General features: G+C 37.3%; 1 protein-coding gene across 11 annotated transcripts in view; it reads right to left on the bottom strand.

The window, feature by feature from the left end:
- tenm4 (teneurin transmembrane protein 4) overlaps nt 1-7,121 on the bottom strand; it is a 287,452-nt gene extending 280,331 nt beyond the window's left edge. For 7 of the 11 annotated variants that reach the window (XM_055195961.2, XM_055195962.2, XM_055195963.2 and 4 more), the window contains exon 1: nt 6,861-7,120. The gene's annotated coding sequence lies outside the window, so the exon portion shown is untranslated. Of the gene's footprint in view, nt 1-6,860 lie in introns of all 11 variants that reach the window. The other 4 variants (XM_055195967.2, XM_055195958.2, XM_055195960.2 and 1 more) reach the window with 1 other exon arrangement.
- Nucleotides 7,122-12,396: the final 5,275 nt, after the last annotated feature.

The raw sequence follows: 12,396 nt of genomic DNA, 5'->3' as shown, positions 1-12,396 counted from the left end.
AACTGTATCGAGTGACAATGATGTATATGCTGTCTGATAGGGACAAAGCAGTCGCTTGAGCGTAACAAACATTAGCCGATCCCTCCCTAAACAAGTGATCATGACAATGAGCTTCATGTACAGTAGGATTTACTCTTGCTGTCGAGTGTAACGCTGTTTAAACAAACAGGAGCGGAAAACTAATGTATTGTTATGTAGAAGATATGCGTACCACATGTAGCTTGTCTACAGGAAAGTGTTAAAATATTCATCAATTATCACAATTGGAATAAAAATGGATAGTAAAAGCATGTTCATCTGTGTGTTGTTTCGTCGAAGTTTAATTGATTTTGCAATATACCACTGATATGCAAAATAACATGTCAAAAGCTAGTTTCGTATTTGAGTATAAAATATATATTTACATACTATGTAACACTTTGTCCAATGTTGTCAAATTCTGGATTAAAAACTAAATTCTCACAATTCTATGCATTTATTTATTTTGCAAACTGGCTATTGGGACAATCTGGTTAGGTGTAAGTCATTGCTTTTAATCTTGGCGAAAACACATGCATAATGAGGGAGGGGGTGGTATTTACAACACTATAAATTGACACACAATAAAACCCTAATTGTATTAGCAGCAAAAGAGCCACAGAGGGTCACACAACTTTCCCATTGATCCCAAATGGACTGAGCACCCAGTGGGTCACGACTTTAATGCAGTTTATCGATCTGGTTTTGCATTTTCCCCCACACCACAAAAAATAAAATTCACCATCAAGCGATGTACTGAACATGAGCTTTAGCTTATGGAAACACACCGATTATAGTTTCTTCAGAATGAGACATTTTATATCAAACCAACAACATGTGAATTTTTTCATTTCAAAATTTAACTTGCTAATTATGTTAATATTTGCACCAATTAGGGCTTTCAAGGTTTAAGATTTTATTACATGGTCATCATGCAAAAATGACGATAAAATCGTGATTTTTTTAACCACCAATGCCGGTTTATTTAGATTTCACATCACTTCAGGTTTGGGCATGTGCTTTATAATCGATGTCCATCAGATGTGCAATTTTTAAAGTTTTATTATTTTACTTCCTCTTACTCACATTTGAATACTAAAACAGAATGACACCACAAAAAAAAAACTACCCAAGTTAGCTAAATACTTTAAAATTTCACGTCGCCAGTACATGTAGTGCTGTTAACCCTTTCCGGCAAGCGGATGTGATGAGCCCTCTTTTATGGTTTGTTCATGTGACGTTCTGCGTCAAGCCTAATTAACATGACATGAATATTTTATTACATTTAATATTATAATTATTGCCAAAACCAGTATATTGTGACAACCCTAACACCAATATACTTTCATGTCACCACTCCTAGGTTCTTTATTCCTTTAATGCTATAAACCTCTAGCCTGGGAAAACCCAGACAACTTCCGGCAAATTTAGATTTGCTCTGTAAGTAGTCTGGCAAAGAGGCCATTCAAGCCCATTTCTAATGCAGAGAAATCGCGGCACCAATCAGAAACGTCGGGGCGGGCTTTACACGATGACGACAGCGCAGCAACAACGGTAAAGCAGATTTAGTAAATTACACAGATGGATGCCACTCATTCGAATCAGCCATCAAGTCTGTTTTAAGCGATTTTAACTTTTCCTTTTCGTTAAAACCCGAGCAAAGAAGAACACTCGAAGCCTTCATATCTAAAAAAGATGTTATCGCTGGCTTACCGATTGGATTCGGCAAAAGTCTGATATACCAGCTTGCAACTTTGGTGGCTAAACGAATGGGTCTTAGCGAGAGCGGCGAGCCCTCTGGTAGTGGTGCATAAGTTATCCCCTTCATGGCTTTGATTGGTTTTAGGTCTATCCAATTGCACCCAGAGGCATTCGAGCGAGGTCTGTTGGTGACGCCCCTTTGGAAATGATTTGTCTATGAAGCTTTGCCAGACCATAACTCAGTTACTACTGGTTTTAACCAGGCTAATAAACCTCTCTACTGGTGTTAAAACAGCAGCACACATACTGAAGTTAATTTACAAGGGCGGTTAAATGCTATTTCATGAATTCTGACTTATTAACACGGATGCTTAACAAATGTGTCAAAAAAAAGCAGTTGAGCATGAGACAGAGTATTTCTGGGCCAAACTCAAGCCTCCTTTTTTCAACAAGTTTCATGAAGTTTTTTTTTTTTAACATGGGTACCTGTTATGTATAACTGACCCCATATTCCTTTAATGGCCACATCCCCTGGAAAAGCATGCCCATACGTCAATCAGAACGAGAACGCTCATTAGCGTCGTTCCTTCGAGTTGAAGTCACAGGTATCACTTTATGTGACAGCTTTGTTTATACCAAGACTCAACAATGGCACAAAAGAAGAAGTGTGTTTTTGGATGCAAGTAGAAGAAAGCCTTGTTCAGCTTTCCAACTAACCCAGCCTTATGGAAACAATGGATATATTTTGTGTATCCGGGTTAGCGGCGAAGTTGTTTGTGTGTGTTTAACGCTGGATTGTGTTGAAATGGGGTGGTCCCAACCGGATCATGAGTTAAAGGCAGTAAGTGAAACTGCATCAAATGTCTGTTTTGTTGGCATTATATGCATAATGCATATAATGTAAACGACGCAAACATAGCGAGTCATATGTTATCCAGAGATTGTTGGATAATGGATTTTTGTTACATAAAATGACATCCTAACCCAAACCACAATTCTAACCCCACCTCCAAGCGACCATGGTTTAAAAATAGACAAAGACATGGAGAGACCTATATATTAAATAACATCCTAAAGAAAATCTCAAATCTAACCCCAAAACATGGTTTAAAAAACAGAAAAAATTAGAAATCAATACTTAAAACAACAAAAAAAGATGCACCGTTTTTAGTGAACGGGAAGGACTGGCGTATCATATGCACTCCAATTTGGAATTTGGCATATATATATTGCACGAGTTTTTACGCTTTTTGCTATTTATACGCATCTATATGAGACTGGGTTCGGAAAAGCACGAAATCCGAAATCCGGAAATAATTGCTAGAGGTGATCAGCTTTTATAAATCTTTAAAAAATGAAGACTCTTCTAAGATATGAAGGATGTAATACTACTATATAGGTACTCAGGAATAACATGAGACGAGCAGAAACAGTGCGTGTTATGCAAGCTTTAAGGGCGATAATGTGATTTGTAAAATTGAACAGTTAAAGATCTAATTTCTGCACAAATTGCATCATTAAACATGACAGAAATAATAAAGTTTATCTTTTAATCTATTGGTCAGACAAAGCAAGAGTTCCCGCCCTAAAACCCACACCATTGGTGAGCCAATGATGCTCCTGTAGCTGTTTGCGATGCTAAAACAAACACAGCAATGTTTTGATAGCACCACAGTGTTTACACGTTTAGCAGAAATCAATCAACAGCTGGCTTGGCGCTTGTGTTTCCATATTAAGATGGGATAGGAAAATCATATTTATTTATTTATTTATTTATTTATTCTTAAAGCAATTCCAGCATCTCTGGATATATTCATGGCAAAAAAAACGATTAATCTACACAAAATTTAATCCACACAAGTTGATCTATACACTTGATGGAATAAGGGCAATTTTGACGTCTCCAATTCACCTAGCCTGCAAGTTTCTGGACTGTGGAAGGACACAAGATTTGTAAACCCATGCTGTCACAGCGAGAACATGCAAACTCCACACAGAAAGTCCTCCTGACCCAGACAGGACCGAAAAACTTTTTAATAATGATAATCTACAAACATCACCTTTAAGACAAATTATAACGGTTTTAACTTGTTTAACCACAAAGACCTGAACGCATGGGTAGTCCAACTCTTCTTTTGGACTAATGGTGTATGTTTCTGGGCAGTGGCTGAACAGTAAAAAAAACCTCACTGCACGAGAGGCTTGTGAAGACAGAGATCAGATGAGTGCAGCACTGCAGGGATAAAGAGTCTTGGCAGGGGTGCAATTCGGGGCTCCTTAATAAGAAGGAAGGTGCAACAGAGGAACAATGAGCAACACTTCACCACACACCGTCTGTCCACCTTCCAAAGAAGTCTACATTCTTAGCAGTTCAGCTATGAAGCCTTATTACACGAGAGACTCCGTATACATACTAGAAGATTCACTGGGGAGCCCGAGCAATTCATTGGTTTGCTTCTATCATTGTTTCGTCTCGTTGTGGTTCTTTGGATGACTTCAAACAACATAGTGGTTTATGAAATGAAACTAAAACCACAGGGGAAGCCCTTAGATCAACTGAAAGAAGGAATTTTGGCAAACTTACTGGGAATAATGTAAATCATGTACGCTTTCAAGACATCTAATTTAACTGAATAATAAATTTACTATGTGGACTTTTATACACAACAACACTATTCTGGCTGAGTTTTCACTTTTTCACAGAAATACAAGCTCTACTTCAATTCAATTCATCCATAATACAAAGTGTGCTGAGAATATAAAGCACCAACATCCAATGCAGATGAAAGAGAAACAAGTGAGTAAAAGATTTCAATAGGTAAGTTTATATATATATATATATATATATATATATATATATATATATATATATATATATATATATATATATAAACTGCACAATACTGAAGAAAATGCTATATGCGGTAACTTACTAAAAGATGCGATAAGCTGTATGCACTACGAAAATGCTCTATGTTTGTAAAATTGATATGAACTTATTAAAATATATTTAAAAAATTAAAATGATAAAACACATTCTTGCTGATCAATCTCTGCTTAATATACATATAGATAACCTTTGGAAGTATTGAAATCATTCGGTTATTGCGAAATATAGAAATGTGCATATTGCCCCATCGACACTATTTCAATATATTGTGCAGCCTTAATACGCACTTAAAAATGCATCTGCGGCTTCAATATATCAATATAATATTCTAAAACCAGGTCCATGCTGATTCGCACCGCTTATACAGACTTAGACACTAAGTATTGTCTATGTAAGTATAGTCTATTTGCAGTACTTTATAATAAACACGTTCTCACTTTCTAAATGCATACTATAAAATATGAAATGATTAAAACAAGATAACAAGAGAAGTAAGCCTACACTTTATTCTTTTTCAATGCAAGGGTGAACAATAGGAGACTTGTGTAGGCTGTACTTTTCATTGAAATCGCTTGTGGTGGCCATCCCAGTCCTAATCAACTTCAACCATAACAAGCAGGAGAATACTGGACCGTCCTCAAAAGGTCAAGCCCACGGGAATCCATCAACTTCAAACTTATTTAGTGTCAATACGTGACACCCAACACAAGAACTTATACCTTTATCCTTAACATATGCACAGTTATACAATTTACAACCACTGAGAGTTACTTGCTACCTATTTACTTAAAAAAATGTAGAACCGGAATTCAAACTAAATTTCTGAATGTTTAGATTTCATTATAATTGCATTATTGTTAAACTCTGGTTATTTCCCTTGCTGGTATCTAATGTTTTAAATTGGGCTTAAATGTATGCCTGCATTGCATTCGATTACAAATAAAAAGTGTCATATTATTTGCAAATCAAAGTGTTATCTAAAAAGAAAACTCTGAGACCTTTTACCATTAATTTAACCAACCGGTCCCAATTTTATTTCTTGTAGATGTATAAAGTCACTTGACTAAAAGATTCACACAGGTGTCCACAACCCAGGGCAACCAAAACGTAGTTCATCACATGGGCATGTTCAACAAATCTTGAGAGACAATTCCCAAATATATAATTTATTGTTTAATAAATCTAAACAAAAATCTTTTTTTTTTTTTTGCTTAAAACGTGTTGTTGTTATCTAATAAATCACTATTCATTTGGGACCAGTAATGCATAAAGCATCTCCACTATTACCCTTTAATGAACATTTAAAACTGTTCTGTTTGGAAATACCAGACTGTGTTTGTGTGCACGTGCGCATTTTACTTCAATTCGCTTAATTTTGCTGTACATCCGCGTTTTCCAATACATTCACTCTTAACATAAACTACGAAACCTGAATCAAAACCTTTACATGTATGTTTGCATGATAAATACAAATAGTCAAAACCTGTAGCAATACCCCAAAAAAAAAGACAATTTAACTGATCAACCACAGTAACATTGTTATTTTACAAATCCCATCGGCAGGGAGTGCGAAAATATGTTCAATTTGCCAATAAAAATCCAACATCATAGTGAGTAATAAATTCACATCACACCCTCCCAACAAATCTTTACACCCGAAATGTTTGGAGGGTGCACTAAAGCAGGCTGTAAAAGCCCATTTGTTAATACTGCAGGGTTGTGAAAACGCAGTACCTCAGCCCTGTTTTAGTAGACACATCCAGAAAGCGAAGTACCACCTAAAAAAGTGAAACACTATTATGGTCTATATCGTTTAACTACAGTCACGCATCCCTGTAGCATCGCTGAATGATCGTAGTGAAACATGCGGCGGTAAGCAGGTACGCGCTCGTCCCGTTAACATGCGTTTAGTGTTCAGCAGCAAAAAGACAAAACGCGTCAGTTAATGCGGATAAACTTCTATTTGACAGATTAGAGAAAGCCCATATTGTTTTAAAAACATACAACCACATTTATTCCTGAGCAATAATTTATGGTTTTATAAGGTAACAGTGCGCAGCCAAACCCTCTTTACGCGGTCCATCCACATCCACAGTTTACAACACGCTCCGTTTTAAATAAAATACGAGGTTGCGCGTAATCGTATTAAGCATCCTCGCGCACATCCCGTGCCAAACACATCACCCTGTGCTGCATCACGGTCCAGTTGTTTGTGCACCAACACGCACTTTTCCCCGATAAAGCAACTCACCATTTCTGGAAAGGAAGGCGTCTATCCAGCGTATCGGAGGTTAGAAATGTGTCCCTTTAAACCAGTGCGGTGTTTAAGAGATGTTTGGCTGTTAATGTAGCTCTCTCGTCATGATCATGTCCCGTTTGGAAAATCAAAAGCAGGAGAAATGTCCAGTGGGCAGCATTTCACGCGTGGATGATACGAGCCGTGTGTTTTGCTGCAGTCGTGTAGTGCTGCATCCGTGCGCGCGCTGAAGGGAATGCCGAGGAATGACAAGCGGCTTCCACCATCAGTCGGCGCGTACCATGTGTGCAGACGGGAGGGGGGTTGAATGGGGGAGTGGGGGTGCGTGTTGTGGGCGCGAATCCTCGGTCACTGGCACAGCATAAGTTTATACATTTAATCAGAAAAAGAAAAGCGTAATAAATAAAACATAAATGAAGTTATATTCTGTTTATTATAGACACACACCGATCAACCATAACATGATGACCACCTGCCTAATATTGTATAGGTCCCCCTTTTGCCACCAAATCAGCCCTGACCCATTGAGGCATGGACTCCTTTCTATCAGAACAAGCTCAGATCCTTACGCTTGCCTATTTTCCTGCTTCTAACACATTGACTTGACCTCGAAGTTGATGTGTTAGAAGTAGGAAAAAGGGCAAACGTAAGGATCTGAGCGACTTTGACAAGGGCCACATTTTGATTGCTAGACGACTGGCTTCTCCAAAACTGCGGCTCTTGTGGGGTATTCCCATTCTGCAGTGGTTAGTACCTATCAAAAGTGGTCCAAGGAAGAAAAAGGCGACAGGGTCATGGGTGGCACACTTGCGGATGCACGTGGGGAGCAACGGCTGGCCTGTGTGGTCCGATCCAGCAAACAAGCTCCTGTAGCTGAAATTGCTGAAAAAGTGAATGCTGGTTCTGATAGAAGGTCTAGTGGAGTCCATGCCTCAACTGGTCAGGGCTGTTTTGGTGGCAAAAGGGGGACTTACACAATATTAGGCAGGTTGTCATCATTTTATGGCCGATCGGTGTACATGGTAAAGAAAAGCAATCATGAAATCAATAAATAAGAAGGATAAATATTTTATTGTTGTTGTTTTTTGCTTTAAATACCCAAAAAATGCTGGGTTTCACCCCATGAATGGACAACAACTGCGTTACACACTGTACATTTAACCAAGCCGTTGGTTTATCCATACCATTTTGTATTTCATAATTTTCTTGTTTTTTACGATTTACTTTTCTCTTTATGTCTCTACTGTTTGTTCTGCAGTGTGTTTTCTGCTTTGCAACAATGTAAAATTGTAAAAAAAAAAATGCTATAGAATTTAAAGGGGCCATGGCATATAAATCTGACTTTTTCCATGACTTTTTCCAACTGCTGGTGCTTCTATCAACCGAGAAAATGTGAAAAAGATCAACCCACTAACCTAGTTTTGGTAAACCATTCTCTGCAAGCACATGAAAAAATAGGTAGTTGAAATTTGGCTCTCCTTATGATGTCATAAGGAGATCTTATTATAATAATACTGCACCTTAATCTGCCCTATCCAACCATGGCACTGCCATTTAGTGCAGAGAAAAAGAGATAGAAAAAAATAATTCACAGCACAATTGAGTTTCAATTTCAACAAACCACCATCATTGTGATCAGTGTTTGCACTTCATCTGATCATTTGCATTTTAAAGGACACACCCACAATGCCAAATCTTTGCTCACACCTACAAACTGTCAATTTTAAAATGTAATAATAAATTATCTATATGATATTTTGAGCTAAAACTTCACATATGTACTCTGGGGACACCAAAGATTTATTTGACATCTTAAAAAAGTCTTGTGACATGGCCCCTTTAATTGAATTGAACTGAATCAGACAGTTGATTAATATATATTGTCCTCAATGAATAAATGTATCCAAAAACATGGTCCCCAGAGTACATATGTGAAGTTCTAGCTCAAAATACCTTATAAATAGTTTATTATAGCATGTTAAAATTGCCACTTTGTAGGTATGAGCAAAAATGTGCCGTTTTGGGGTGTGTCCTTTTAAATGCAAATGAGCTGATCTATTTTTTCACATGCTTGCAGAAAATGGTTAACCAAAACTAAGTTACTGGGTTGATCTTCTTTACATTTTCTAGGTTGATACAAGTACTGTGGACCCAATTATTGAAAAAGTCAGATGTTCATGATATGTCCCCTTTAAATTCTGAAACAAAAACATAGAATTTTTTTTGACAGTGCATGTACGAATAAAATTGTAACTCTACCAATAGAAAACTGAATACAGAAGAACACCAACAAGTAGTGATTAATATAAAGATCACTTAAATGCTCCGACAGTGTTTAAAGTCTACTTCAATGCAAGTGAGTTTGGGAAGGAAATCTCATTTTTGCAACATGTTCTGGCCAAACCTCTGACATCTGAAATGTGTGGGTTAATACAGAACACAACCTTTGTGTTTTTCTACCTCACTATTTCTTTGTTCGGTCAAGTCATTTAAGGCCTGCTTCCAAAGCTATATATGAAAACTTTTCTTTGCTGCCCTGCTTCTCTGCAAGGTTTTAAAGAATGGTCAAGGGTCTCTATCCCTCCAAGTATGTTTGGTTGCCCTGAGAACAAGAGAAAGGCCAGGAGGTGGTATGTGTGGGGTTCAATTCACCACATTATCCTCTGAAAGCTAATCTCAGGCCAAGCTTAAAGCTTCTTGCTGCTCCCAGCCTGAGAGTGGTTGAGTGAAAAGTTAAATATTCTTTCACATGTAAAACCGCCGGGCCAAGTTGGGATTGTTATCGTGTCATTGTGGGATTTAGAAACCCTTGGTTGACATAGGCAACAGGAAGCCGGGGTTAACCTTATTGTTAATGGTTCCATATGTGCCTGGTGCACTCCGGCATAGAGGAGGCTGGAGGGCCATGTGAATAATACAGTCAGGTAGTGTGAAGTGAAGTGCATGGATATATGAAACTAACACTTAGGTGAAAGTGTCTGACAAATAAGTGAAAAATGCAAATGATTCTTGGCACACTGTTAGCCAACTGAGCATTGTTTTAACCTTAAACCCTACATGCTATTCTTAATCACCATGTCCATCTACATGTTTAAAGGTGTAGCATCCAATTTTGCCTTATTTGCAGCTATAGTGTCTCACAAATACCAACCATTTTTGCCTGGACTGGAATTTGTAAGTATATGATTACAAAAAGACAGCAGGGTTGGAATGCTCCACGCTCAAATCTCCTGTCATCAAGTTTTACCTTCACCTGAATCAGTGAAAGCCTGAAGGCACCGGCAGCGACACAGCTCTGGATTCACTCCAAGCATGAAACCCCAAAGGAAACAGAGGCTACAGCATATTACAGGGTCATTGCTAAGCACTGCCCTTCAGGCACAGGATACAAAACCGAGGACAGCATCCCCGCTGTTGTAGTGTTGGTGCATTGTTGTCCGAGTTTCAGCAAAGCAAGCCAAGAGGACAAGCATTATCCCAACCAGAGCCTTAATCAATGCAATTCACTTTTTAAAAAAAAGACGTAGTCCATATGGCTTCTACTGTTTTGCTTTATATTTTTATGCTTTTATATTTTTTGTAATATACCAGTAAACTGTAATTTAGAAGATTCCTGATTCCATTGTTTTACTGTGACCTATTTGATTTGACTGTGAGCGCTGATCTTAGCTCAAGGGGAAAAATAAAGCATTTTCTTCAGTTGAAAAGAAAGATAAGAAAAATGTTTGTCATAAAGGTATCAATAATTTCGAAGCCTTCAAATCTATTGCCTAGATAGCATGCATAAACAAAAATATCCAAAAATGACTCCTCATCTTGTCCAAACACACGAGGCCTTTATTGGATAAGAATCGACTAGAAAAAAATAATTGAGAGTTTAATTTCACAGTAATTTCATAGTAATGGCTCTGTCATCTGTAAATGCAGTTTCATCTTTTGGGAAGCAACCTCTCTAGAGTTTAAGAAGAAATTCTGGCTGTTTTTTACCATAACATGTGTTCATGTTTCACGTATAAAACACTGTATGTTAGTTATACTCAAGGGCGTTGCTAGACCCCTTTTACTGGGGCACGTGCCCCAGTGTAAATCTTTTGGGCCCCGGTGTAAATCTCAAGTTTAAATTTTAGCAGTTGACTAGTGTATTCCTTTACAAAGATAATAGCGGCAAAAACAGATCTATTTGCAATATAGTTACCAATTTACGCTTTTAAAAGCGACGCAGCAGTCGCACAGACAAATCCATGTCTGTGTGCGTCATTGCGTTCATCCGCGCACAACCGCATTCAAAAGTCCAGGTGACGCCACGCGAATAATAGTTTCGTCATGTTTTCATAAGCTAACTCAAAGTAAGTTTCTAAAAAATAATGCTAATCTTATTTTGACTCGATCATCATTGGCTTCTATAGATAGACATCACAAATGTTTTGTGCAAAGCAGGGAAAGGGAAGCAGAAAGGAGAGATGAAGAGTTTAAGTTAGGTAAGACAAACTACAACCTCACCCTGTCAGGTCTCAAACATTATATCTCAGGAAAACTTCTTATTAAGTCTACAGAATTGCATTGTTGCTGAGAAAATCAACAAATGTATGTGTTATACTGTTCTGTTCTGTATTTAGTTTACTAATGTTTAATTCTAGGGCACTACATAAACAGTTAGCAGTAACTATGACTGAGATTATTTTAGTATAGCAGTCATAAAATGACTGGATTCTTAAAATATTGTAAACATTTTAATCACTGCTATCATTGTATAATGTATAGATATTTCTCTGCTGTCATTTTTCAAACATTTTATGCCATTTATGCCTCCAAACATGTTAATAATGTTAGGTATGATGAAGATTATACTTATAAACGTAGAATAGTGGGTTAAACAAAAGACATTGTATAGAAGTGTTGCACATTTCTTGCACACAGCAGGCTTTCAAAAAAGTCAGCAAAAAATTAGGGGGCCTGTGCCACAGTAGAGCATTATGTCTAGCAACGCCCCTGGTTATACTGCTTATTACACGGTGCTCTAAAATGCTTGATTCTGATTGGCCAGTCATGACATTCTTAGGTATGTTATTCCAAGATAACAACCGTCTGAAACATATAACACACCGTAATGTTTGTTAACAAGTTTTGACTTGTGATAAGTTGACATAACTTATAAAAACAGGCTTCCCTTGCTGCCTTATTTTTTGTTGAATCAACTCAGATTTACAAGTCATTTTAACTTACTGTTATTTATCTTGACTAGAGATTAGTTGTTATAACTACAGATGAGTTGTTATAACTTCTAAAATGAAGCTGACTTTATAGCAAGCAAGCAAGCAAAATTTCTTTATAAAGCACTTTAACATCTAGTCAAGATAAATAATAGTAAGTTGAAATGACTTGTAAATCTGACAGCAAAATGGCAGCAAAGTTTTTTTTTACAGTGCATAAGAACTGATCACAAAATGTTTTTCATTATGACAGTTGGGAGGAGTAAAAATGAGGTGGTGTGGCATTTTGCATTAATGCATTTTAATAAAGGACATTTTTT

Source organism: Misgurnus anguillicaudatus, chromosome 24 (genome assembly GCF_027580225.2).
Source record: "Misgurnus anguillicaudatus chromosome 24, ASM2758022v2, whole genome shotgun sequence".
Classification (NCBI taxonomy): Eukaryota; Metazoa; Chordata; class Actinopteri; order Cypriniformes; family Cobitidae; genus Misgurnus; species Misgurnus anguillicaudatus.
This window is presented reverse-complemented; position numbering and strand designations above follow the sequence as displayed.